The following is a 25484-nucleotide window of genomic DNA, read 5'->3' as shown; positions in this document are numbered from 1 at the left end:
CTTTAGAGGGCCACAAATTATTGTTAAAATCTAAGAACCATCGCTCACCCCTAACCAATTTTTGATCCATTGATGGTTCTCTTTCCTGTTAGTAATGCATGCTGTAGAGTCCTAATAAATATGCTGTCAAACATGTTTATTAGTAAACTACATCTAATGAAAGAACTATAAGTATTTTGTAAGAGACTACCATATCATAGAGTTTACCTGAGGGCACTCTAGCAACTGCATGTCCCTTTCAAGGACCTGTAGTCTATATTTATAGCATTGTTATTAGAGATGTTGGTTCCCTGGAGGGCTATGGCTGTTAAACCAGAGGGACCCCCAAACTTACTGATTTGAGTCTCATTTGCTTGGACCTGAATCTGACCTGGGGCATAAAGAAGGGACTTGGGGTACTAGGAGAGTAGGTCTTGGGTAGCCATGTGCATACCAAAGATGCATAGATGACTGTAAAGACTCCCCACAAAGAGGCACCTGGTGCTGCCTTGTTGCCGGGCTATCATTTTTGTCCTCTATGTAGTATCTCTCTCAGTAGACTGGTGCCAAGTATGCCCTATAATAGTCTTGTGAGTACAAATGTATAGTTGAGCCTGAAAGATTACCCTGGGCATTATATTTAACATCTCTGTAAAATGAAAATATTATTTATCCTACAAGGTTTTGAAAAGAGATAATGCACAACGCTCTTGGCATGTAACAGATATTTTGTAAATGGCAGCTATTACCCGGTTTATACTATCATATGTTTTAATGTAATGTATGCTAGATATTTCCACAATATCAGTTTTCACTGACTTATATTAGGGGACATTGTCACATGTTAACATTTTGAACATTGTAATTATCAATCATATAATTCTTTAGTTTTAACTCCATGTCATGAAATAAAAGTTAAAGTTGAAGCTACAGATGTTGGTGTGAATGTAAGGAGAAGGGAACACTTTACACTGCTGGTGGGACTACAAACTAATACAACTTTTTTGGAAGGAAGTATGGAGAATCCTTAAAGAACTCAAATTAGACCTCCCATTTGATTTTGCTATCCCATTACTAGGCATCTACTTAGAAGAAAAAAAAATCCTTTTATCATAAGGACATTTGCACTAGATGGTTTATTGCAGCTCAATTTACAATCGCCAAAATGTGGAAACAACCTAAATGCCCACCAACCCAGGAATGGATTAACAAACTCTGGTGTATGTATACCATGGAATACTATTCAGCCATTAAAAAAAAAACGGAGACTTTACATCTTTTGTATTAACCTAGATGGAGGTGGAACACATTCTTCTTAGTAAAGCATCACAAGAATGGAGAAGCAGGAATCCAGTGTACTCAATTCTAATATGAAGGCAGCAGATGAGGGGAATGAGGTGACAGGGAGAGGGGAAGAGGGAGGGGATGGGGGGGGTCATGGTTTATGGTACCTCCTGGGGGTGGGACACAAGTATTAGAGGGACTTTATCTTATAAATGCAATCAGCGTAACCTAATTCTTTGTACCCTCAATGAATCCCAAGCAATTAAAAAAACATAGATTATAAAAAACAAGTTAAAGTTGACAGCATCACATGAATAATGATAGAAGTCTGAATATTTACTAATCAGTGTATCTTAATGTATATTTAGTGAGGCAGTTTACAGTATTGTTATGTGCCTCAGGCTAAGTATCTGAATTATACATGTGCTAATGAAAAATTTCTTATAGCTGATGAACTATGAAAATATCAAAATCTAACTTTTAGCTATCTTGTCTCTTTCATTCAGCGTGTTTATATTGTATAAATCCTAAGGAGTGAGGCACCACCTTGGGTGCCTGAGATCAGTGATGAAAGCAGATAATATCCTTTCCCTTTTTTATGGTGTTCATAGTCAGTGGAAAAAGATAATAAACAGAAAAGAATAATTAATTGTGTTAACAAGGATTTTTTAAATTCAGTTTTTTAATTATAGGGGGGTTTTTTGAGCTTTTTTTTATTAAATCATAGCTGCATACATTAATGCGATCATGGGGCACCATACACTGGTTTTATAGACCATTTGACACATTTTCATCACAGTGGTTAACATAGCCTTCCTGGCAATTTCTTGGTTATTGTGTTAAGACATTTACATTCTACGTTTACTAAGTTTCACATATACCCTTGTAAGATGCACCGCAGGTGTAATCCCACCAATCACCCTCCCTCCGCGCACTTCCCCACTCCCTCCCCAGTTATAGGGCTTTTTGTTTATTTTTTATTTATATCTACTTACACTTATAATGAAAATATTGATATATATTCATTTGTTCAAGCTCATAGTATATGCAAAGAAACCTCAAAATTGCAATAACAGTATTACTATTGACAGAACAACAGCTACTGTATTTTGCCATATATAACGCACACTTTTGCCCAAATTTTCAAGGGAAAAATAAGGACATGTATTATACATGGGTAGTACTAATTCTGTATCTGCATAAGTGTTTTTTATTCTTTTATTTACGCTCATGCGTTAAAAGTGTAACTCTTGTATCATAATATGTTGAAGAATAAATGTTTAAATTCCTTTATGATACAAAAAACAAGCACCTAAATATAAACCAAAAATGTGAATTAAAAAATTAAACAAAAGATTTTTTTTTTCCTGAAAGTTTGGACCAAATCATGGGTGAACATTGTACATGGCAGCCCCTTATACATGGCAAAACATAGTAAATAAAATTTGACTTCCTTGACTTTTTTTTGTCTTTAGAGTATATTCCACTAAGGGTATATAGTTACACTGTATTCAATTTAGGGTTTTGTTTTTCATCCTTTGAAAATATAATTTTATATTTTGAATATGTAAAACATAAAACGTGTATGTTCAAAGTCAAATCTACCAATTAAGGGAATTCTTCACCCTCTATCCCCTTCAACTTCCTTCTTACCCAACTCCTCATCTCATCTGTCAGTTCTCTTCAATTTCCTCTCCTTCCACTAAACCTATTAATAACTAACTAAGGTAATGTGAATTTCACCTCTACTGCTTTCCCATAATCTAAGGCAGAAACTTAATGATCAGTGAAAGTAGGGAAAACTGAGAAGAAAAGGAAGTTTTGTTTTCTAAGGCCCCTGAATTAGCTATAAGCAAGATTCATTTCCTAGAGAACTGCAAGTCTTCACCCAAGATTTGAGCATTTATGTATCTATCACTTAAAATTAACAAATAGTAACTTTAGTAGATTTAAATTTTTGAAAGAAATCAAACAGCTTAAATCCCCTCACCTTTTTTATTATTTTTTTCCCCATTCCCTCCCACTTCCAGAGACAGCCACTCTCCTATAGGTGGTACCATTCATTTTTGACCACATTTTCTTTTTTAGGTTCTTTTTTTTTTTTTTTTTTTTTGTAGAGACAGAGTCTCACTTTACTGCCCTCGGTAGAGTGCTGTGGCGTCACACAGCTCACAGCAACCTCCAGCTCTTGGGCTTACGTGATTCTCTTGCCTCAGCCTCCTGAGCAGCTGGGACTACAGGTGCCCGCCACAACACCCGGCTATTTTTTTTTGTTGTTGCAATTTGGCCGGGGCTGGGTTTGAACCCGCCACCCTTGGCTTATGGGGCCGGCACCCTACTCACTGAGCCACAGGCGCCGCCCGACCCCATTTTTTTTTTTTTTATTAACTTATTTCTTTTTCCTTTGGAAACAAAGAGTCTCGTGTTGTCACCTAGGCTAGAGTACAGTGACGTGATCATCACCCATTGCAACCTCAAACTCCTGAGATCAGGTTAATCTGACCACATTTTTAATACTTTTTAAAAATCCACATAAATATATATTTATAAACAATATGATACCGTTTTATGCTTTTAAGAAATTACATAAAGTGGTTTTGTCCTGTTGTGCAACTTGATATTTTTAATGAATACATTGTTTTTTAAATTTATCCAAAAATACGTAACTCAATTTTAGTTTCTGTATTGTACACCATTTTGTAAACTACAATTGATTTGTATATTCTGCTATTGAAAGAGATTTGAGCTGTTTCTAATATTTTAATATTAAAATAATGCTATGAAAATTTTTGTACATGTTTTCGTATGCGTATGAGTCTGTGCCTAGTTTCACATACATGTGGAACTAAAATTGCTGAATTAATAGAGTGTGTACATTATATAACTTTACTAAGTACTGCCAAAGTGTACCAATATGTATTCTCTCCAGCAGTACATATGATTTTTTTCTTACATTGTCCTACATATATAACATGAGTGGACATTTTAATGTTTATCAACCCAATGGATATAAAATGGTATTTTCTTTTGTACATTTCTAGTTCCCTAATCACTAGTGAGGGACAGTGGTTTTCATGTTCCTCTGCTATGAATTGCTTGTTCATATCCTTTGCCTATTGTTCTATTTAGTGACTTTTTGGTGTGTAGGAATTCTTATTTTCTGGATACTGATTCTTTGTTGTATGTTACAAACAACTTTACCAGCTTGATGCTTTTTTATTCTTATTTTATCAACAGAAGATTTAAATTTTTATACTCAAAAAGTATTATTCTTGGCTTGGTGCCCATAACACAGTGGTTACGGCGCCAGCCACATACACTGAGGGTGGCGGGTTCGAACCCGGCCCGGGCCAGCTAAACAACTGCAACAAAAAATAGCCAGGCATTGTGGTGGGCACCTGTAGTCCCAGCTTCTTGGGAGACTGAGGCAAGAGAATCGCTTAAGCCCGGGAGTTTGAGGTTGCTGTGAGCTGTGACGCTCTACTGAGGGTGACATAGTGAGACTCTGTCTCAAAAAAAAAAAAAGTATTATTCGTTTATTATTGGTACTTTTTGCATTCCTACCTAGAGATCATGTGAGTATTCATATTGTCTTCTAAATGTTCTAAAGTTTTGTTTTACTAATTTAGATCTTTAATACTTTTGTAATTTTTTATATATGGTTTGAAATAGGTATTCCACTTTTTTCTCTTTGTATATAAGCACTTGTCTCAATACTATTCATTGAATAGTATGGTTTGGACTGACCTCTGTTATAAACCAATGTCTACACACACATATATATTCAGTCTATTTCAGGGTTGTACATGTGTCTCTTGTTTTGGTCTCTTTTCTGTCTGGGTACGAATATCATACTGCTTTTTAAAATTGTATGGATTCATAGTGATCCTTTTCTCTTTAGAATCAACTTGTTCATCCTGTGTGCATTTTCCTTGTGATTTCAGTGCATTTATAGATTAATTGGATGACATATTTTAATATTGAGTCTTCTCAGTATGAACATTATTTTTATCTCAATATATTTAGGTTTTTTCTTACATCCTTACTTAATGTTTATAATTTTCTTCCTAGTGATGTGGGATTTCTTATTTTCTATTTTGAAGTTTTTATTGCTCTTTTAGATATTTTTCCTTATGTTTTTTACTTATTTTTTGATGAGACATATGAACACTACTAATGTTGGCATATTAGTCCTTTTTTAAAAAGTTTTATTAATGTATAACTTTCATACCATAAAATTCACCCATTTTGAGTACATAATTCAGTGATTTTCAGAAATTTTATAGTTGTGCAACTATAACCACAATTCTGTTTAAGTAAATTTCCACCACGCCTAAAAGTTTCCTCATACCTGTGTGCAGCTAATCCCTGCTCCCACCCTCAGCCCCAGGCAACCACCAGTCTGCTTTTTGTCTTTATAGATTTGCCTTTTCTGGATATTTTATGTAAATGAAATCATACAATAGTGGTCTTTTGTATCTGACTTCCTTTATTTAGTGTGATGTTTTTTAGCTTTATCTACATTGTTCCTGTGCAAGTAGTTCATTTTCTTAAATCGCTGAATAGGAATCTGTTATATGGAGATACCATACGTTGGTTTATCAATTCATTTCATAGACTTTTTCTTCTGGGTTTGGGTATCATGAATAATTTTGCTACAGGTATTCACATACAAATCTTTGTGTAGCCAAATGTTTTCATTGCTCATGAATGGAACCTTCAGAGTGGAATTGCTGATTCACATGGTAAGTTTATACTTAACTTTTTAAGGAACTGCCAAACTACTTTTCAAATTGGCTATTGTACTTTGCATTCCCACCAGCAACATATGAGGTCTTGTTTATCCATAAGTTTACCAGCACATGCTGTTGTCTGTCTTTTTGATAATGACCATTTAGGCATTTGTATCTCATTGTAGTTTTCATTGCATTCTCCTAATGATTAATGATGTTGAACCTCCCTTCATTTGCTTATTGATCATTCAGATGTATATCATTTTGGTGAAATGGCTATTTAGAGCCTTTGTCTATTTTTGAAATTGGTTTGTTATTATAACTGAGTCATATATTTTGGACACAAGTTTTTTTATCAGGTACACAATTTGCAAATTTTTTTTTTTTTTTTTTTTGTGACAGAGTCTCACAATGTCGCCCTCCGTAGAGTGCTGTACTGTCATAGCTCACATAATCTCAAACTTTTGGGCTTAAGCAATTCTCTTGCCTCAGCCTCCCAGTAGCTCATACTACAGGCACCCGCCACAATGCTTGGCTGTTTTTTTTGTTATTGTTGTCATCGCTGTTTAGCAGTTAACAAGTAAGGCCTTTCCGGTTTGCAGTCTCACTGCTGCTTGTACTTAGGGCTGCCGGTGGGATTAGGTCGATTGAACACATGCAACCACTTGCTAGTTTTCCACTGTTTTTGTCCTCCTCTTGGGGTCCAGAAGTCCCTTGCTGACTCCCTGTATCCTCAAAGGGATGATTATGGGCAGATCCCACCAGCCAGAGATGCCTGGAGTCTTATCTCCCCAGACTCACTGTGCCCTGTTGCAGAGAAGCTGTTACTCGGCCGCCATCCTGGATTGTTCTCCCCATAATTTTTATTAACAGAATGATTCGATTCTAAACACTACTGAAATCAGCAGTTATTCATGTTAACCCAAGAATAATTTATCCTTTTGATTATTTCTATTTTCTTTCTTTCTTTTTTTTTTTTTTTTGAGACAGAATCTCACTATGTCACCCTTGGTAGAGTGCTATAGCGTCACAGCTCACAGCAACCTCAAACTCTTGGGTTTAAGTGATTCTCTTGCTTCAGCCTCCCCAGTAGCTGGGACTACAGGCGCCTGACACAACACCTGGCTATTTTTTTGTTGTAGTTGTCATTGTTGTTTACCAGGTCAGATTGGGTTCGAACCTGCCAGCCTCAGTGTATGTAGCCAGAGCCCTAACCACTGAGCTACGGGCACCAAGCCTATTTCTATTTTCTTTTCTTTCTTTCTTTTTTTTTTTTTTGCTTATGGCCAGGGCTGGGTTTGAACCCACCACCTCCAGCGCCCTACTCCTTTGAGCCACAGGCGCCACCCCCATTTCTATTTTCTTAATAAATGAATTCATTAGGTTTTAAATTGTTCTTTGAGTTGTACTGTAAAGCAGATTTAAGATTATAAATATTTTCTTAAAAAATATAGTGAAGATAGAGTCACAAAAGTTTTGGTTTTTACACTTAATAAAAGTGATCTCTAAGCTACTAAATATGTAATGCAGGATATTTTCAAATTTTAACAGCCAAATTGTACCTTTGGGGGGGGTATACAGTTATTCAGAATATCAAATCTTTCAAGTACAGAGCCTATGGAAAAAAAATTTGCTTTCCTTACTATAAACACTCACATGTCCATACTGAAGTCAATTCCAGAAAAAACTTCTGCTGTGCTCAGCAGTAGCTGAATCACAGAAAAAAGTTAGCTGAGGACATTCAGGAAAGACGAGGTCAAGAAAAACAAATCCATGACAGTAATTCTTTCCTAAAAAATTAAAACCAAGCATTTTTTTTTTTTTTTTTTTTTTGGTTTTTGGCCGGGGCTGGGTTTGAACCCGCCACCTCCAGCATATGGGACCGGCGCCCTACTCCTTCAGCCACAGGCGCCGCCCAAAACCAAGCATTTTTTAACATACTTATTAAGAATATGGCTGTAATACACTGTGCTATAAAAACCTTATTAAGGAATGGATTTAAAAATAAAACAAAAACTAACTTCCAGCTTCCTTATTCCAAAGTTATATTATCTGCAATTATAACTTAATTTTCTTTAAAGCATTATAGATGTTTCTTCAGACGTTAATAGCTACCTATTTAACTGGTAAAAACATTTCAATTTCTCTGCCAGATTTTGATCTCTCAGAGAAAGTCCTCTGGGTTATAGGAATTCTATGAAGATGACTGGTGGCTCTATTACCAAGTAGTAGTGTTCCAGGGAGCTTCTTTAAGAATATCTGTGGCCTGCTTGTACAGTCTGCTCTGGCAAGAGCCCCCAGTGTTTTATGCGGCAGTGCTCTAGCCTGTGTAGAAAGTGCAAGCAAATTCGAATGAAAAAGGCATTTATGGAGTACCACAGATGACTCTTGGCTCTGAGTTCACAGAAGTAGGAATATAAATATTACTGAACCGCGTATGTATCATATATTTTCCCATATACAGTGCACACAAACCTATGGTAAAGTTTAATTTATAAATTAGGCACAGTAAGAGATTAACAGTAATAATAAAGTAGAAGAATTATTGATAAAATGTATGTGAATATAGTCTCTTTCTCCCTCTCTCAAAATATCTTATAGTAGGCTGGGTGTGATGGCTCACACCTGTTATCCTAGCACTCTGCGAGGCTGAGGCAGGTGGACTGCCCCAAGCTTAGGGGTTTGAGACCAGCCTGAGCAAGAGTGAAACCCTTCTCTCTAAAAAATAGCTGAGAGTTGTAGTGGGCACCTATAGTCGCAGCTACTTGGGAGACTGAGGCAAGAGAATCACTTGAGCCCAAGAGTTTCAGGTTGCTGTGAGCTATGAGGCCACAGCACTCTACTGGGGGTGACAAAGTGAGACTGTCTGAAAAAAAAAAACTTATAGTATATAATATTTTCAGACCATAATTGACAGTAACTGAAACTGTGAAAATCAAAACTTCAGATAAGAGGGGGCCTACTGTAGTAGGTTACGTAAGTATAAATACTGTTATAACTTTCTAACAGTGACAGTTGTTCTCCTCTCATTCTTCGTGCTTACCTTCCTATGACACAAAAAAAAATTATACTTTTTTGATTTGTGTAGCTTCTTTAGTCCTGCAGTTCCTGTTTCTTTAAATACCACTTCTCTTGATTACTAATAGCATTTCTCACTAAAATTACTGCCATAGCTTCTTTGTTCTGTTTCTACCTCGTCTACCTTCCCAAACAAGGATTTTTCTCAGTGCACTGTGACAAATGTGCTGTTTCTAAATCTGCCTTCCCATCTAGGGTTTGATGACTGAGATACAGAAGGACAAGAGAGGATGACATCTGGGTTCTCGTACATGTATAAGGAAATGATAGATATTACTGAGGCTGGGAATAATTTATGTAGCTAAATATACATGTCTAGAACTCAGAAGAGAAGTTAAGGACAGATTCAGAGATTTCAATCATTTATTTAATAAACATATATCAAATGCCTACTATGTGAAAGGTACAGCATACACAATAGATGTAGGGTATGTGTAATGAACAAAAACCAAAACCAGACATGATCCTATTCTCTCATCGTTTGAGAATAACCCACTTACAGGTGGGAATTATAATAACTGGGAATAATTATGACTAAAGCGTGTCTACAGAGAAAAATAAGATGGCCAAGAGCAAAACATTTATGAGACAACGAAAGCTAAGAGCAGCCGGAAATGGATGAAACCAGTGATGAAAAGTTTTATCAAATCCAAGAAAAGAGAAAGGTTAGAAAAGGGAGTGGTTAAGTAACAATAATAAAGAATAAAAGGCAATAAAGAAGTTACCTTGGTGAGAGCAGTTTTACTGGCATGATGAGAGTGGAAGTCAGACTATAAAAGTTGAAACCGTGAGAAAAGGTGTATCTCAGCCAGTTTCAAAGAGTCTATCTAAGGAGAAAGTAAATCAGTAAGGCTGGTCTCTCGTATACGTGTATTCCTACCTCCCAAAGACACCAAGCTCAGTCAGTCTTCCAGGCACCTGTGACCAAAATTTCAAGAACATAACAGATCACTTCTAGCTTAAATAAGATTCTAGAAAAAAAGCAAAGAGACAGACAGCTTCTAGACTCAATTTGGCATTTAGCAAAACTTGGGAACAACCTAAGAAGGGAAATTAAGATCAATTTTAGTTATGAACACAGATATAAAAATGCAAAATGAGATGTAAACTAACCCAGCAATGTATATTTTTAAAGTCCATCATGATTAAGTAGAATTCATCCCAAGAATAAAAAAAAGTTTACATGTAATGCTGCAAAATATACTGATGTATTTCAGTACATAAAAAAGAAAAAAACCCAAACCCAACAACAACAGTAAAATTCAACCTCAATTCAGAATTATAAAACAAAGTAACTTTCTAACCTTTAAAGCAGCGGTTCTCAATCTGTGGGTTGCGATCCACAGGAACTATATTAAAGGGCCGCAGCATTGAGAACCTCTGCAAGCATACATACTGTTAAAACTTCCAAGTTTCTTCATCAAATCAGACACTCTTATATTGGAGGCCTGAATAAAGGAGATATGTAGGAAAAAAGAACTGAGCTATAAAAATTAATAATAAATTATTATTGTTACCTGATGACTATCCAAAAATTGAAAAATTGAAGAGAATTTACAAACTATTAGAAACAGATGAATTCAGTGAAGGCTGGACTTGCCTTACAAATCAATCTACTGAGATAGGACTTCTAGTAAGGCAAAATAAACAGGTTGGCAAGTCTTCACACCCCACAAATAATATACAACTGGATACAATTATCAAAATCAGCCATTATAGGTTCAGGAAATCACCCAAAAGCAAACAATAAACTGAAAAATTGCTAAACTCATGTAAGAGTGGCAATAGTGTAATCTATTGTATTCCTGCTGGGGACTATATCCATTTTTGTTCAGTTTGAGAACAGTTCTATCAAAATAAAGCTAGCAGCAAAAATCCACAGGCTCATTACCAGAGAAATGACTTGATTTGCCACAGATGGTGAAATATTCATGTCCAGTGATCCTAGCAGGAAGAGCTCAAAAGAGCCAACAACTCTGCTAGCCTATGGCTGTGATCCCAGTAGGGACAAGCATCTGACCAGCAGATTAGCCAGAAACTTAACATGAAGATTCTAGAAATAAAAGAGCCATTAAGTTCCCACACATCCGTAGCTCACAGGGAAGATATGTGCACATGCAGATAAGAACTGAGAGGGCAGAGCAGAAAGTAAAAGCAAGGGAAAACTGAATTGAAATGCATTCTCCAACTAATAAACATATCCATCAGCAGAAAAGCCTTATTGGTTTGAGGTGTTTGAGTACAACTTCTGACCAATCATTGGCTGACAGCCAAATTATACAGACACAGGAGTGAACCATAGCAATCCAACCTTATAAATGGAAATAATAAAAGAAATTGAGGAAAGATATCAGTGGTTGCATACTGCAGGATAGACACACTCTGCAGAGTTAGTTTGGGTAAGTAATGAAATAACCCACCACCCAACTAAACAAAAACAGAAACAAAGGGGAAAAAAAAGAATCCAGATAATATATAATATTTTGTCTCTATTTTCCAGTTTTCAATAAAAAATTAGGAGCTATCCAAAGAAACAGGAAAATATTATATCAAGAGAAAAAAAAGGAATCAACAAAAATTGCCTGAACCTAGATGTTAAATTTAGAAAGAGATTTTTTTTTTTTTTAGACAGAGCCTCACTTTGCCACCGTTGGTACAGTGCTATGGCATCATAGCTCATAGCTACCTCAAACTCTTAGGCTCAAACAATCCTCTTGTCTCAGCCTCCCAAATAGCTGGGGCTACAGGAGCCCAACACAACACCCAGCTACCCTGTTTCCCTGAAAATAAGACATCCTCCGAAAATAAGACCTACTTACAGGAAAGATAAGACGCCCCCTGAAAATAAGACCTAGCGCATCTTTGGGAGCACACCTTAAAATAAGACACTGTCTTATTTTCAGGGAAGCAGGGTATTTTTTAGATATGGGGTCTTGCTCTTGCTCAGGCTGGTCTTTTTTTTTTTTTTTTGAGACAAAGTCTTAAGCTGTCACCCAGGTAGAGTGCTGTGGTGTCACAGCTCACAGCAACCTCCAACTCCTGGGCTTAAGCAATTCACTTGCCTCATCTTCCCAACTAGCTGGGACTACAGGCACCTACCACAATGCCTGGATATTTGTTGTTGTTGTTGCACTTGTCACTGTTTTCTTTTCTTTTTTTTAGCTGGCCCAGGCTGGCCTCAGTGTATGTGGCCGATGCCCTATCCACTGAGCTACAGGTGTCACCCTGCAGGCTGGTCTTGAACTTGTGAGCTCAAGTGATCAACCTGCCTCAGCCTCCCAGAGTGCTGGGATTACAGGTGTGAGCCACCGCACCTGGTAAGAGACTTTAAAGCAAGTTTGATAAAAATGTTCAAAGGAAATTATGTTCAAGGAAGTACAGAAAACTGTAACAATGAATAACCCACTAAAAAAGTCAATAAAGAGATAGAAATAATAAAAAACCACTGCAATATGGCATGGAAAAGAAATTAAAGGTGTATAGATTAGATAGTAGATAGTAAAACTTTTTATTCACAGACGACTGATCCTACATATATAAAATTGTACAGAATCCATACACATGCAAAAAAAGAATTTATCAAAACTAACAAATGAACCTATCAATATTGCGGAATATAAGGTCAATATACAAAAATCAGTTGTATTTCTATATAACAGGCAAAGTACCACCTGAGAATGAAATCAAGAAAAGTATACCATTCACAGTAGCCTGACAAACTTAGAAATAAATACATTTAATAAAAGAACTAGAACGGGAAGCAAGATGGCGGCCAAGTAACAGCCTCCCTGCAACAGGGCACGGTGAGTCTGCGGAGATAAGACTCCAGGCATCTCTGGCTGGTGGGATCTGCCTATAATCATCCCTTTGAGGATACAGAGAGTCAGCAGGAGACTTCTGGACCCCAAGAGGAGGACAAAAACAGTGGAAAACTGGCAAGTGGTTGCGTGTGTTCAATCGACCTAATCCCACCAGCAGCCATCAGTACAAGCAGCAGTGAGACTGCAAACTGGAAAGGCCTTAACTGTGAACTGTTTCGGTGTCTTTGGACTTGGCACTCAGTTGAACTGCCTTTGGGGAGAGCTTGAGCAGGAGTGTGCAGAAATTTGGGCATTGTCTAAGGCCCCAGACTGAGCCACTGAACCGGACGGAGCTAATAGTGTTCAGCTGTGGGCTGCAGGGAGCCATTGTGAGAGAACTGCCCCGGCAAGCTCCGCCCTCAGGGTCACAGAGCAAGGATCGGGCAGGAGCTAGTAACCTAATGACTGAGCAGCCTAAAGGTGGGAACTGAGCTGCCTTACAGCCTTAACCCTCAGGGGCAGAGTGAGACTGGTTTTGGCACACTGGCACATCGGGCAGTTGCCATGGGTAGAGTGCCATGGTGTCACAGCTCATAGCAGCCTCAAACTCCTGGGCTTGGCCCTGCCCGGACCTCCGTAAGAGCTGCGCTGGGCCTCCGCATGCCCTGACCAGGAACTGCGGGAACCGCGCAACCCTGCGTCCTCCCACACTAGCCCGCTCGTCTGGCCAGGGACTCTGGTAGCCGCGTGCTCTCCGGAGCCCTCCCTGCCTCTGCACAGAGCCCTTCTCCTGGCCAGAGACTGCTGGAGCCTTGGGCTCTCTGTGCCAAAGTCACTGGGCACCAGGCACTCCCAGAACCGTGCGTACCACCTTCCGCCCTGTTGCTGGATCTGGGTGTGTCACACTCTGGATCTGATTCCACAACCGGAACTCCCTGGCTGGGGCAGCCCCAAAGGAACTACACAGGGCCACTCCCTACAAAGATCCAGCAACAATAGCCTGATCCTGCTGGGCTCTAATCTTGGAGAAACATCTCCCCAACTCTGAGGGACAGCCAGAGGCAACAGTGAAAAACAATCATGAGGCAAAATCAACAGAAAATGCCAATATGAATAGTGAGAGTAGATCAGCTCCCCCAAGGATCAATGGGGGCAGACACAGCACAAAATCCCATGCACAAACAAATAGCTGAGATGTCAGAAATCGAATTCAGAATCTGGATAGCAAATAAGATCGAATTAGAATTCCAAGCAGTAACCCAAAAGATATCTCAAGAATTCAACGAATTCAAAGACGAAATGACCAAAGATTTTGACACATTGAGACAAGAAGTTACCGCCCTCAAAGATTTGAGAAACACAGTAGACTTCCTCAGTAACAGAATGGAGCAAGCAGAAGAAAGGATTGCTGACATTGAAGACAAAGCTTTCAAACACTCCCAAACGCTCAAATAGGAAGAGAAATGGAGGGCAAAAACAGATCACTCTCTCAGAGAGCTCTGGGATAATTTGAAGAAAATCAATATTTGTCTTATAGGGATCCCTGAACGCAACAAAGTGGCTTCACAAGGCACAGAGTCTCTTGCGTGAGATTATGAAGGAGAACTTTCCAGACATGCCAAGAGATTCTGAAATACAAATAGCAGACAGTTTCAGAACTCCAGCATGACTCAACCCAAATAAGACATCCCCCAGACACATCATAATCAACTTCACTAAAGTTAATATGAAGGAGAAAATTCTGAAAGCAGCTAGATGAAAGAAAACCATCACGTATAAGGGCAAGAATGTTAGAATAACTGCAGATCTCTCTGCTGAAACCTTTCAAGCTAGAAGAGGACAGTCATCAACTTTTAATCTCCTAAAACAAAATAACTTTCAACCCAGGATCCTGTACCTAGCTAAACTGAGTTTCATTTATGATGGAGAAATTAAATACTTCAATGACATTCTCATGTTGAAGAAATTTGCCATAACTAAACCAGCTCTCCAGGATATTCTCAGACCTATCCTCCATAAAGACCAGCGTAATCCTCCACCACAAAAGTAAACCCACCGAGAAAATTTTCATTAAATTCCAACTTCCACACGCAAAAGCATTAAAAATGTCCACTGGACTCTCGAAAGGCTTATCAATATTCTCAATTAATGTGAATGGTTTAAATTGTCCTCTAAAGGTGCACAGGTTGGCTGACTGGATACAAAAACTCAAGGCAGATATCCGCTGCATACAAGAATATCATCTTACATTAAAAGGCAAATTTAGACTCAAGGTGAAGGGATGGTCATCTATTACTCCAGGCAAATGGAAAGCAGAAAAAAGCAGGCATTGCAATCCTATTCGCAGACACAATAGCTTTAAACCAACCGAAATAAGGAAGGATAAGGATGGACACTTCATATTTGTTAAAGGTAATACTCAATATGATGAGATTTCAATTATTAATATTTATGCACCCAACCAGAACGCACCTCAATTTGTAAGAGAAACTCTAACAGACATGAGCAACTTGATTTCGTCCAGTTCCCTAGTAGTTAGAGATTTTAACACCCCTTTAGCAGTGCTGGATGGATCCTCCAAAAAGAAGCTAAGCAAAGAAATTTTAGATTTAAACTTAACCATTCAACATCTGGACTCAACAGACATCTACAGAACATTTCATCCCAACAAAACTGAATACACATTCTTCTCAACAGCCCACGGAACATACTCCACAATCAACCTCATGCTAGGCCACAAATCTAACCTCAGCAAATTTAGAAAAATAGAAATTATTCCTTGCATCTTCTCAGACCATCATGGAATAAAAGTTGAACTCAGTAACAACAGGGACCCGCATACCCATACAAAAACATGAAAGCTAAACAACCTTATGCTGAAGGATAGATGGGTTATAGATGAAATTAAGAAGGAAATCACCAAATTTTTGGAACAAAACAATAATCAAGACATGAATTATCAGAACCTCTGGGATACTGCAAAGGCAGTCCTAAGAGAGAAATTTATAGCACTGCAAGCCTTCCTCAAGAAAACGGAAAGAGCGGCGCCTGTGGCTCAGTGAGTAGGGCGCCGGCCCCATATGCCGAGGGTGGCGGGTTCAAACCCAGCCCCGGCCAAACTGCAACAAAAAAATAGCTAGGCATTGTGGTGGGCGCCTGTAGTCCCAGCTGCTCTGGAGGCTGAGGCAAGAGAATCGCGTAAGCCCAAGAGTTAGAGTTTGCTGTGAGCCGTGTGACGCCACGGCACTCTACCCAGGTGTGGTACAGTGAGACTCTGTCTCTACATAAAAAAGAAAAGAAAAAAAAAAAGAAAACGGAAAGAGAGGAAGTTAATAACTTAAGGGGACATCTCAAGCAACTGGAGAAGAAAGAACACTCCAACCCCAAACCTAGCAGAAGAAAAGAAATAACCAAAATCAGAGCAGAACTAAACGAAATTGAAAACAAAAGAATTATACAACAGATCAATAAATCCAAAAGTTGGTTTTTTGAAAAGATCAATAAAATAGATAAACGTTTGGCCAACCTAACCAGGAAAAAAAGAGTAAAATCTCTAATTTCATCAATCAGAAATGGTAACAATGAAATAACAACAGACCCCTTAGAAATTCAAAAAATCCTTAACAAATGCTACAAGAAACTCTACTCTCAGAAATATAAAAATCTGAAAGAAATTGACCAATACCTGGAAGTATACCACCTACCAAGACTTAGCCAGAATGCAGTGGAAATGTTGAAATATATCAACATTTCAAGTTCTGAAATAGCATCAACTATACAAAGTCTCCCTAAAAAGAAAAGCCCAGAACCAGATGGCTTTATGTCAGAATTCTACCAAACCTTTAAAGAAGAACTAGTACCTATATTACTAAACCTCTTCCAAAATACAGAAAAAAAAGGAGTATTACCCAACACAATGAAGCAAACATCACCTTGATCCCCAAACCAGGGAAAGATCCAACAAGAAAAGAAAATTATAGACCAATATCGCTAATGAATATTGATGCTAAAGTACTCAATAAGATCCTAACAAACAGAATCCAACTACCCATCAAAACCATTATACACCACAACCAAGTGGGATTTATCCCAGGGTCTCAAGGCTGGTTCAATATACGTAAATCTATAAATGTAATTCAGCACATAAATAAACTAAAAAATAAGGACCATATGATTCTTTCAATTGATGCAGAAAAAGCTTTTGATAATATCCAGCATCCCTTCATGATTAGAACACTTAAGAAAATTGGTATAGAAGGGACATTTCTTAAACTAATAGAGGCCATCTACAGCAAACCCACAGCCAATATCGTATTGAATGGAGTTAAATTGAAATCATTTCCACTTAGATCAGGAACCAGGCAAGGTTGCCCATTGTCTCCATTGCTCTTTAACATTGTAATGGAAGTTTTAGCCCTTGCAATTAGGGGAGAAAAGGTGATCAAGGGTATCCACATAGGGTCAGAAGAGATCAAACTTTCACTCTTCGCAGATGATATGATCATGTATCTGGACAACACTAGGGATTCTACTACAAAACTTTTGGAAGTGATCAAGGAATACAGCAATGTCGCAGGCTACAAAATCAACACCCAAAAATCTTAGCCTTTATATATACCAACAATAACCAAGCTGAAAAAACAGTCAAGGACTCTATTGCTTTCACAGTAGTGACAAAGAAGATGAAATATTTGGGAATATACCTAACAAAGGACGTGAAAGATCTCTACAAAGAGAACTATGAAACTTTAAGAAAAGAAATAGCTGAAGATGTTAACAAATGAACAAACATACTATGCTCATGGCTGGGAAGAATCAACATTGTTAAAATGTCTATACTACCCAAAGCAATATATAATTTTAATGCAATTCCTATTAAAGCTCCATTGTCATATTTTAAAGATCTTGAAAAAATAATACTTTGTTTTATATGGAATCAGAAAAAACCTCAAATAGCCAAAACATTACTCAGCAATAAAAACACAGCAAGAGGAATCATGCTGCCAGACCTGAGACTGTACTATAAATCGATAGTGATCAAAACAGCATGGTACTAGCACAAAAACAGAGAAGTAGATGTCTGGAACAGAATAGAGAACCAAGAGATGAATCCAGCTACCTACCATTATTTGATCTTTGACAAGCCAATTAAAAACATTCAGTGGGGAAAAGATTCCCTATTTAACAAATAGTGCTGGGTGAACTGGCTGGTAACCTGTAGAAGATGGAAACTGGACCCACACCTTTCACCATTAACTAAGATAGACTCTCACTTGATAAAAGATTTAAACTTAAGACATGAAACTATAAAAATACTTGAAGAAAGTGCAGGGAAAACTCTTGAAGGAATCGGCCTGGCTGAATATTTTATGAGGAGGACTCCCCAGGCAATTGAAGCAGTATCAAAAATACACTACTGGGACCTGATCAAACTAAAAAGCTTCTGCACAGTCAAGAACATAGTAAGTAAAGCAAGCAGACAGCTCTCAGAATGGGAGAAAATATTTGCAGGTTATACCTCTGATAAAGGTCTAATAATCAGAATCCACAGAGAACTCAAATATATTAACAAGAAAAGAACATGTGACCCATCTCAGGGTGGGCAAGGGACTTGAACAGAAACTTCTCTAAAGAAGACAGACGCATGGTCTACAAACACATGAAAAAAAGCTCATCATCCTTAATCATCAGAGAAATGCAAATCAAAACTACTTGGAGATATCACCTAACCCCAGTAAGAGTAGCCCACATAACAAAATCCCAGAGATGTTGGCGTGAATGTGGAGAAAAGGGCACACTTCTACACTGCTGGTGGGAATGCACACTAATACATTCCTTCTGGAAGGATGTTTGGAGAATACTTAGAGACCTAAAAATTGACCTGCCATTCGATCCTATAATTCCTTTACTAGGTTGATACCCAGAAGACCAAAAATCACAATATAACAAAGACATCTGTACCAGAATGTTTATTGCAGCCAAATTTATAATTGCTAAATCATGGAAGAAGCCCAAGTGCCCATCCACCCACGAATGGATTAGCATATTGTGTTACATGTATACCATGGAATATTATGCAGCCTTTAAGAAAGATGGAGACTTTACCTCTTTCATGTTTACATGGATGGAGCTGAAACATATTCTTCTTAGCAAAGTATCTCAGGAATGGAAGAAAAAGTATCCAATGTACTCAGCCCTACTATGAAGCTAAATTATAGCTTTCACATGAAGACTATAACCCAACTATAGCACAAGACTATGAGGAAAGGGCCAAGGAAGGAGAAGGGAGCAGGGAGGTTAGGGTGGAGGGAGGGTAATGGGTGGGGCCACACCTACGGTGCATCTTAGAATGGGTACAGGTGAAACTTACTAAAGGCAGAATACAAATGTCTACATACAATAACTAAGAAAATGAAGGCTACATTGAACAGTTTGATGAGAATATTTCAAATTGTATATGAAACCAGCACATTGTACCCCTTGATTGCACTAATGTACACAGCTATTATTTAACATTAAAAAATAAATAAATAAAAATTGTGACTAATTTAATACTGAAGAACTTTCAAGATAGGTCCTTTCCCCGCTGTTTTAGTAAAATATGGGTAGGGAGTTAAGAAAATTGACCCTCTTCTGACAAACCTACTACCTAATGGAAGATGCCTACGCTTCTTCATCTAGTTAAATGCTGTGATCTGCTAAGTAAGAAAGAGGACACCCTGTAATTTCCTAAGTAAGAAAGAGGACACCCTGTGTTGGCTGTAGGCTCACCTAGACACCAGTATAGAAGAAAATAAAGGGCAGGACGTAGTAGCTTTGGTTCTTCTCAAGGCTGCTACTGTTTGGACACCCTTAATCAACTATCCTAGACCCCTCTTATCTAGATCTTGGAGACTTTCTCCATTTTGGGCCCTTTTAGGTTTCTTGACCTTCTGATAATGGCCTTATCTAACAGTCTTAGTGGGGCTAAAGTCTAAATTCCAGTACTAATCTTAAAGTTCAAAATCCTCTCTAATCTGAATTACCTTACTTCTCAAGCCTTACCTTCAGCACTCATTATTTTACCTCAGGCAACTAAATTCTGCCATTGAGGGTGATGGGAATGTATTTCTCTACTTGGAATGCCTTCTTCCTATCGCAATTCATGTCACGCTTAGAGACTTACTCACTGAAAACTCCACCAACATTAATCTGTTATTGCCCTTTCTACTCAGACATAACACTTATCCCTACTTTGTTCAGTATTTTAATTATATTAAATTGGTACATTATATTTGTTTCACATGTTTTATGTATTTCCCATGGTATCTTAATATAATACTAAGTACACTCAGACATCATTTCCTTTAGAAAATCTTTTTTAAACCTCCTGCTTTTGTATCTCCTACCCTTCCTAGTTCTATTCATTTCAATCATTTATTAGAGCCCTTCTTTGCTAAGGATAGGGTACAGGGAAGGAGGGAAGAAGTGGTATCTGCTCTGAAGGAACTAATGGTTTGTTGGAAATCAGACATACATATGAATGGTTTGTAAGTACTGTGATGGAGTAGTTTGCAAAAATTTTCGAGCTCCTTGATTTGATTCTGTTTTGATTTATTTCTAATCATTGGCTTTTTAATCAAGGTTCATATAAATATTTATGCAATCTGACTTCTAATCACAAACCATGTTAAGATGGTACTACCCAGAATTGCTTTGAATGTTATAGGTACCATCATTGGTTCACACAGTTGCAAGTAACTTAAGGCAGGGGGCTGGAGCCAATCATAGGATTATCATCTATTTCCTATGTTTCCAATTCTAACAATTTCTGATTTTCATACCTCCTCCATTAACTCTCTGAACACTAGCAATAATCCATCAAGATTGCAAGGCCTCCAGCGATCTGATTCCTACCTACCAGAAAAATTAGTTCATATGCAGTAAATGAGTACCGTACTCTTCTAAAGGTGATAATTAAAATTTAGGGAGTTCTAGGTGTGAATAGGGTGAAAAAAATGTTGAGATTAATCTTTGTTGAAAGAGGCTTTCAATCATTTGGGCTGCCTTCCCCATAATGTTATTGAGGGATTTTTTTTTTTTTGGTGGGGGGGGTGTTTTCTTCTGATTTTTGCAGTTTTGGCTGGGGCAGGCTTGAACCCGCCACCCGCTACCCGCCATATGGGGCCCACCCCCTACTCCTTGAGCCACAGGCACCACCCTGTTTTGTTTTGTTTTGTTTTTTGAGACAGAGTCTCACTTTGTTGCCTTGGGTAGAGTACCCTGGCTTCATGGCTTATAGCAACCTCCAACTCCTAGGCTCAAGTGATCTTCTTGCCTCAGCCTCCCAAGTAGCTGGGACTACAGGCACTCAGCACAAAGCCTCACTGTTTTTGTTGTTGTTGTTGTTTTGTAAGAGATGGGGTCTGGCTCTTTCTTAGGCTAGTCTTGAACTCATGAGCTTAAGTAGTCTACCCATCTCAGCCTCCCAGAGTGCTAGGATTACAAGTTCACCCAGCCCCTCCCCCTAATATAATTTTTGTTCATTAACCTTTACTTGGGTTGCTGAAATTAGAGAAGTCTTTACTGGTTTCGGTATATCATGATTAGTGGTATATTTTCTCTGGGCCAGAATATGTTGGGTATAGCTTGCCCATGATCTAATTTGGTGCATATTTATTGCTATACTTAACTCTAGAGTAAATCATTTATTTATTCTATAAATATATGTGAGCATCTGCTATCTGCCAGGCAATGTGTCTTAAATAAGATTCAATCCATTATTTTGTAAAAATGCCTATACAGCATATAGAAGCCAATTGGGGGAGCGCTAAAGAAGAACTAGTTGAGTAAGTTTTATTAAAGCACTTGGCTGGGCATCTGTAGCTCAGTGGTTAGGGTGCCGGCCACATGCTCTGGGGCTGGTGGGTTCAAACCAAGTCTAGGTCTACTAAACAAACAAACAGAAAATAGCTAGGCGTTGTGGTGGGCACCTGTAGTCTCAGCAACTGGGGAGAGTGAGGCAAGAGAATTGCTTGAGCCCAAGAGTTTGAAGTTGCTGTGAGCTATGATGCTATAGCACTGTACTGAGGGTGACAAGGTGAAACTCTGTCTCAATTGAATTAAATAAATAAATAAAGCGCTTAGACCATGGTAAGTTTAGATGCTCAAGCAATCCTGCTGCCTCAGCCTCCTGAATGCTGATACTACAAGCCCATGCCACAGTGCCCAGTTAATTTTTCTAATCTTTTGTAGACATGGGATCTCACTATTTACTTGGACTGGTTTCAAACACCTGACCTCTAGTGATCCTCCCACCTTAGCCTCCCAAAGTGCTAGGATTATAAATGTGAGCTACCATACTCAGCTCTTGTGCTTGTGAACTGTTAGTATAGCTACTAGTTCTAGGATTTACTGTTGTTACATAGGACTTTACTGTTTAAAAAAGAAAATCCAACAGGCACAAATTCCTGTTTGGAAGTAAATCTTTTACAGTTAGGTACTTCTTGTCACCAAGTTACAATAGTTTTATTATTTTTTAACTCTTTTTAAAACATTTTTTATTACAGAGTATTATAGGGGTATACACATTTTGATTACATAATTTGCATTTGTACATTTTAAGTCAAAGTTATGAGTGTGCTCTTCGCCTAGAATGTATGTGCATTGCACCATTTAGGTGTGAATTCACCCTACTCCTTCTCCACCCCCCACCTACTTGATTTCCATCAACATTTTTTTCCATATGTACGCATAAGTGTTGATCAACTAGTTTTATTTTTAACTCTTTAATGGTAAATAATGTACATTTATAATCTTGGTTGACATCTTTGAACTTAAATTAAGAAAGATGTTTACACATCTAAATTCAAAACTACCAGCAAAAGTTCAGTATTTCTACTCATCCTCCACTTGGTAAAGCATCAACAACCAAGTTCAGATCATCATGCCTACTGACAAACCCTGGGATCTGTGTATGTTATTTCATGATGACCCAGTGAGATAATAAATGCTTTATAGTTAAAGTAAAATACTCTGTAGCAAAGGATTACTTCTTGAACACCATTATAAAGTGTTTATAATTTTTAAGATGGGAGTTAAGAAGTTGAATGAATATATAATTCCTGATTTGAGGTATACTTTGAACAAAATTAGTTGTACAGTTCCTTTAGTGATAAGTATCATTTTCAATCAGAAGTAATCCTGATTACAGTAAGGCCCAAAATAGAAGTAACAAAAGGACTTTAGTTTCTTTTTTTAAAACCTTTCTCTTCCCTCTAACACCATACAGCCAGCATAGTGCCCTGGCACAATGGGTACTCGTATTGTACTGAGATTATAGAAACTGTGGATCTTTGGTTAACTTTAAAATGCATGCCTTATTTTTCTAAGCTAATGATGCCTATATTACCATTTGTTGTATTTAAATAAAATAGTGCACTGTTTTCCTATAAATAAAATATTAACGGTCATGAACCAACAGCATTTCTAAGACAGAAACCTTATGTCCAATGATGTCATATGTTTGCTTTTTTAACACATTCATGAAAAAGCATGTCCTAAGGTAAGACGTTTTCTTCAGACCTAACACCACCAGTCTGACTGGTCATAGTACATAATTACATGAACATTGTATTGAAAGTATTTCACGGCCTGTATCTTAAAAGTGCTCAATGGTGCCATCTAGTGGCATAAGCACCATGGAAGGTGCAGCTTTAATAATGCTTTGGGGACCGTTTGTGTGTGTGTTTTTTTAAAATCAGTTTTATGGTAAAAGTTTAATGGAAATAGTCAAACATAAGATGCAAAAACAAAAGGAAACATAGCAAAGCTAGACTGCATCACAATTTATCTTTCGTACATGAAAAGGCACTACCAAGAAAGTTGACACAACAACCCACAAAATGGGAGAAAATATTTGCAAGTTGCGTATCTTGTAAGAGTCTAGTATCCAGAATATATAAGGAACTCTTATAACTCAACAACAAAAAGACAGTTTAAAAGTGAGTTAAGGAATTGAATAGATATTTCTCCAAAGAAAATATATGAGTGGTCAATAAATACATGAAAAGTCAACCTCTTTAGTCATTAGAGAACTGCCTATCAAAACCACAATGAGATAACTATTCCTTACCATTAATATGGCTTTCATAATTTAAAGAAACAAAACAAAACACCAAAAAACAGAAAATAACAAATGTTGGCAAGGATGTGGAGAAATTGGAACCCTCATGGATTGCTTGGTAGAGAGGTAAAGTGGTGTAGTCACTGTGGAAAAAGTTTGAAAGTTCCTCAAATAGTTAAACAGAATTACCATATGACCCACCAATTCCATTCTAGGTATACTCTCAGGAGAAATGGAAACAGGTGTTCAGAAAAACCTGTACACAAGTGTTTATAGCAGCATTATTTATAATAGCCAAAAAATAGAAAAAGATCAAATTTATATTAACTGATGAATGTGTAAACAAAATGTGTTATATCCATACAATGGAATATTATTCAGCTATAAAAATGAATAAAAAAATAAAGTACCTTGCTAAGTGACAAAAGCCAGGTATAAAAGGCCACATGTTATATGATCCAACTTAAATGAGATATCTACAGTAGCTAAATCTGTAGAGATAGAAAGCATTTAAGTGGTTGCCAGGGGCAGGGTGCAGGGGGGAATGGAGAGTGACTACTTAAAGGGTATAGGGTTTTTTGAAGGAGTGATGCACATGTTCTAGAATTAGGTAATGGTGGTGGTTGTACAACATTGTGAATATACTAAAAGCCACTGAATTGTACACTTTAAAATTACTGTATTGACTTGATGGGCAAGACTCTAGAATCTTTTTCATTATTATTATAGATATATTTTTCCATAGTTGTTGCTAGTCCATGTATTCTATTTTTTCAGTTTTTTTAAACCTAAAATTATTTGATATATACTTTTAATCTGTACAGTTCCCACAATTTTTATTTTAGTGGCTGTATAAATTTTAATGACTTTAAACATAGCTTAATCTTTGTCAAATGATCTGTTTTAATCTTCTTTAAGTTTCAAAGAATCCTGCTATAATGTTTAAGCAAATAAGAATATTTAAAACCTTTCATAGGTATTACACTGCTGTTTCTTCCCTAAAACTATCTCTGAGCTCTGAGTCATATTTTGTTTTGTGTTGTGAGACAGTCTCATTCTGTTGCCCAGGCTGGAGTGTAGTGGGTAACTCGAATTCCTGGGATCATTCCTGAATAGCTGGGACTACAGGTGCATACTATTATGCTCACTTTTCTTTACTTAATATTTCTATTGTTTGCCAGATGTTGTGGCTCATGCTTGTAATCAAAGCACTTTGGGAGGCCAAGAAGAGAGGATCAGTTGAGGCCAGTAGTTCCCATCTCTACAAAAAGCAGAAAAATTAGTCAGGCATGGTGGCACAAGCCTATAGTCTCAGCTACTTAGAGACCCCTGGAAGATTTTTATTTTCTATCTGGTCATGGTGGCTCACTCCAATAATCCCAGAAATTTGAGAAGCTGAGACAGGAAGATCACCAGAGGCAAAGAGTTTGAAATCAGCCTGGGCAACATAGGAGATTAATGTTCACTGAGTGTTCTCGATACTGCACCTGGATCCTTTCACATTTA

The 25484-nt window shown here is 37.6% G+C and overlaps 1 protein-coding gene across 2 annotated transcripts in view; it reads left to right on the top strand.

Annotated features, from left to right (window-relative positions):
- The window catches only part of FCHSD2 (FCH and double SH3 domains 2), a 312393-nt gene that overhangs the window by 201364 nt on the left and 85545 nt on the right, over positions 1 to 25484 (top strand). The window lies entirely within an intron of this gene.

This window comes from Nycticebus coucang, chromosome 14 (genome assembly GCF_027406575.1).
Source record: "Nycticebus coucang isolate mNycCou1 chromosome 14, mNycCou1.pri, whole genome shotgun sequence".
NCBI classification, from domain to species: Eukaryota; Metazoa; Chordata; class Mammalia; order Primates; family Lorisidae; genus Nycticebus; species Nycticebus coucang.
This window is presented reverse-complemented; position numbering and strand designations above follow the sequence as displayed.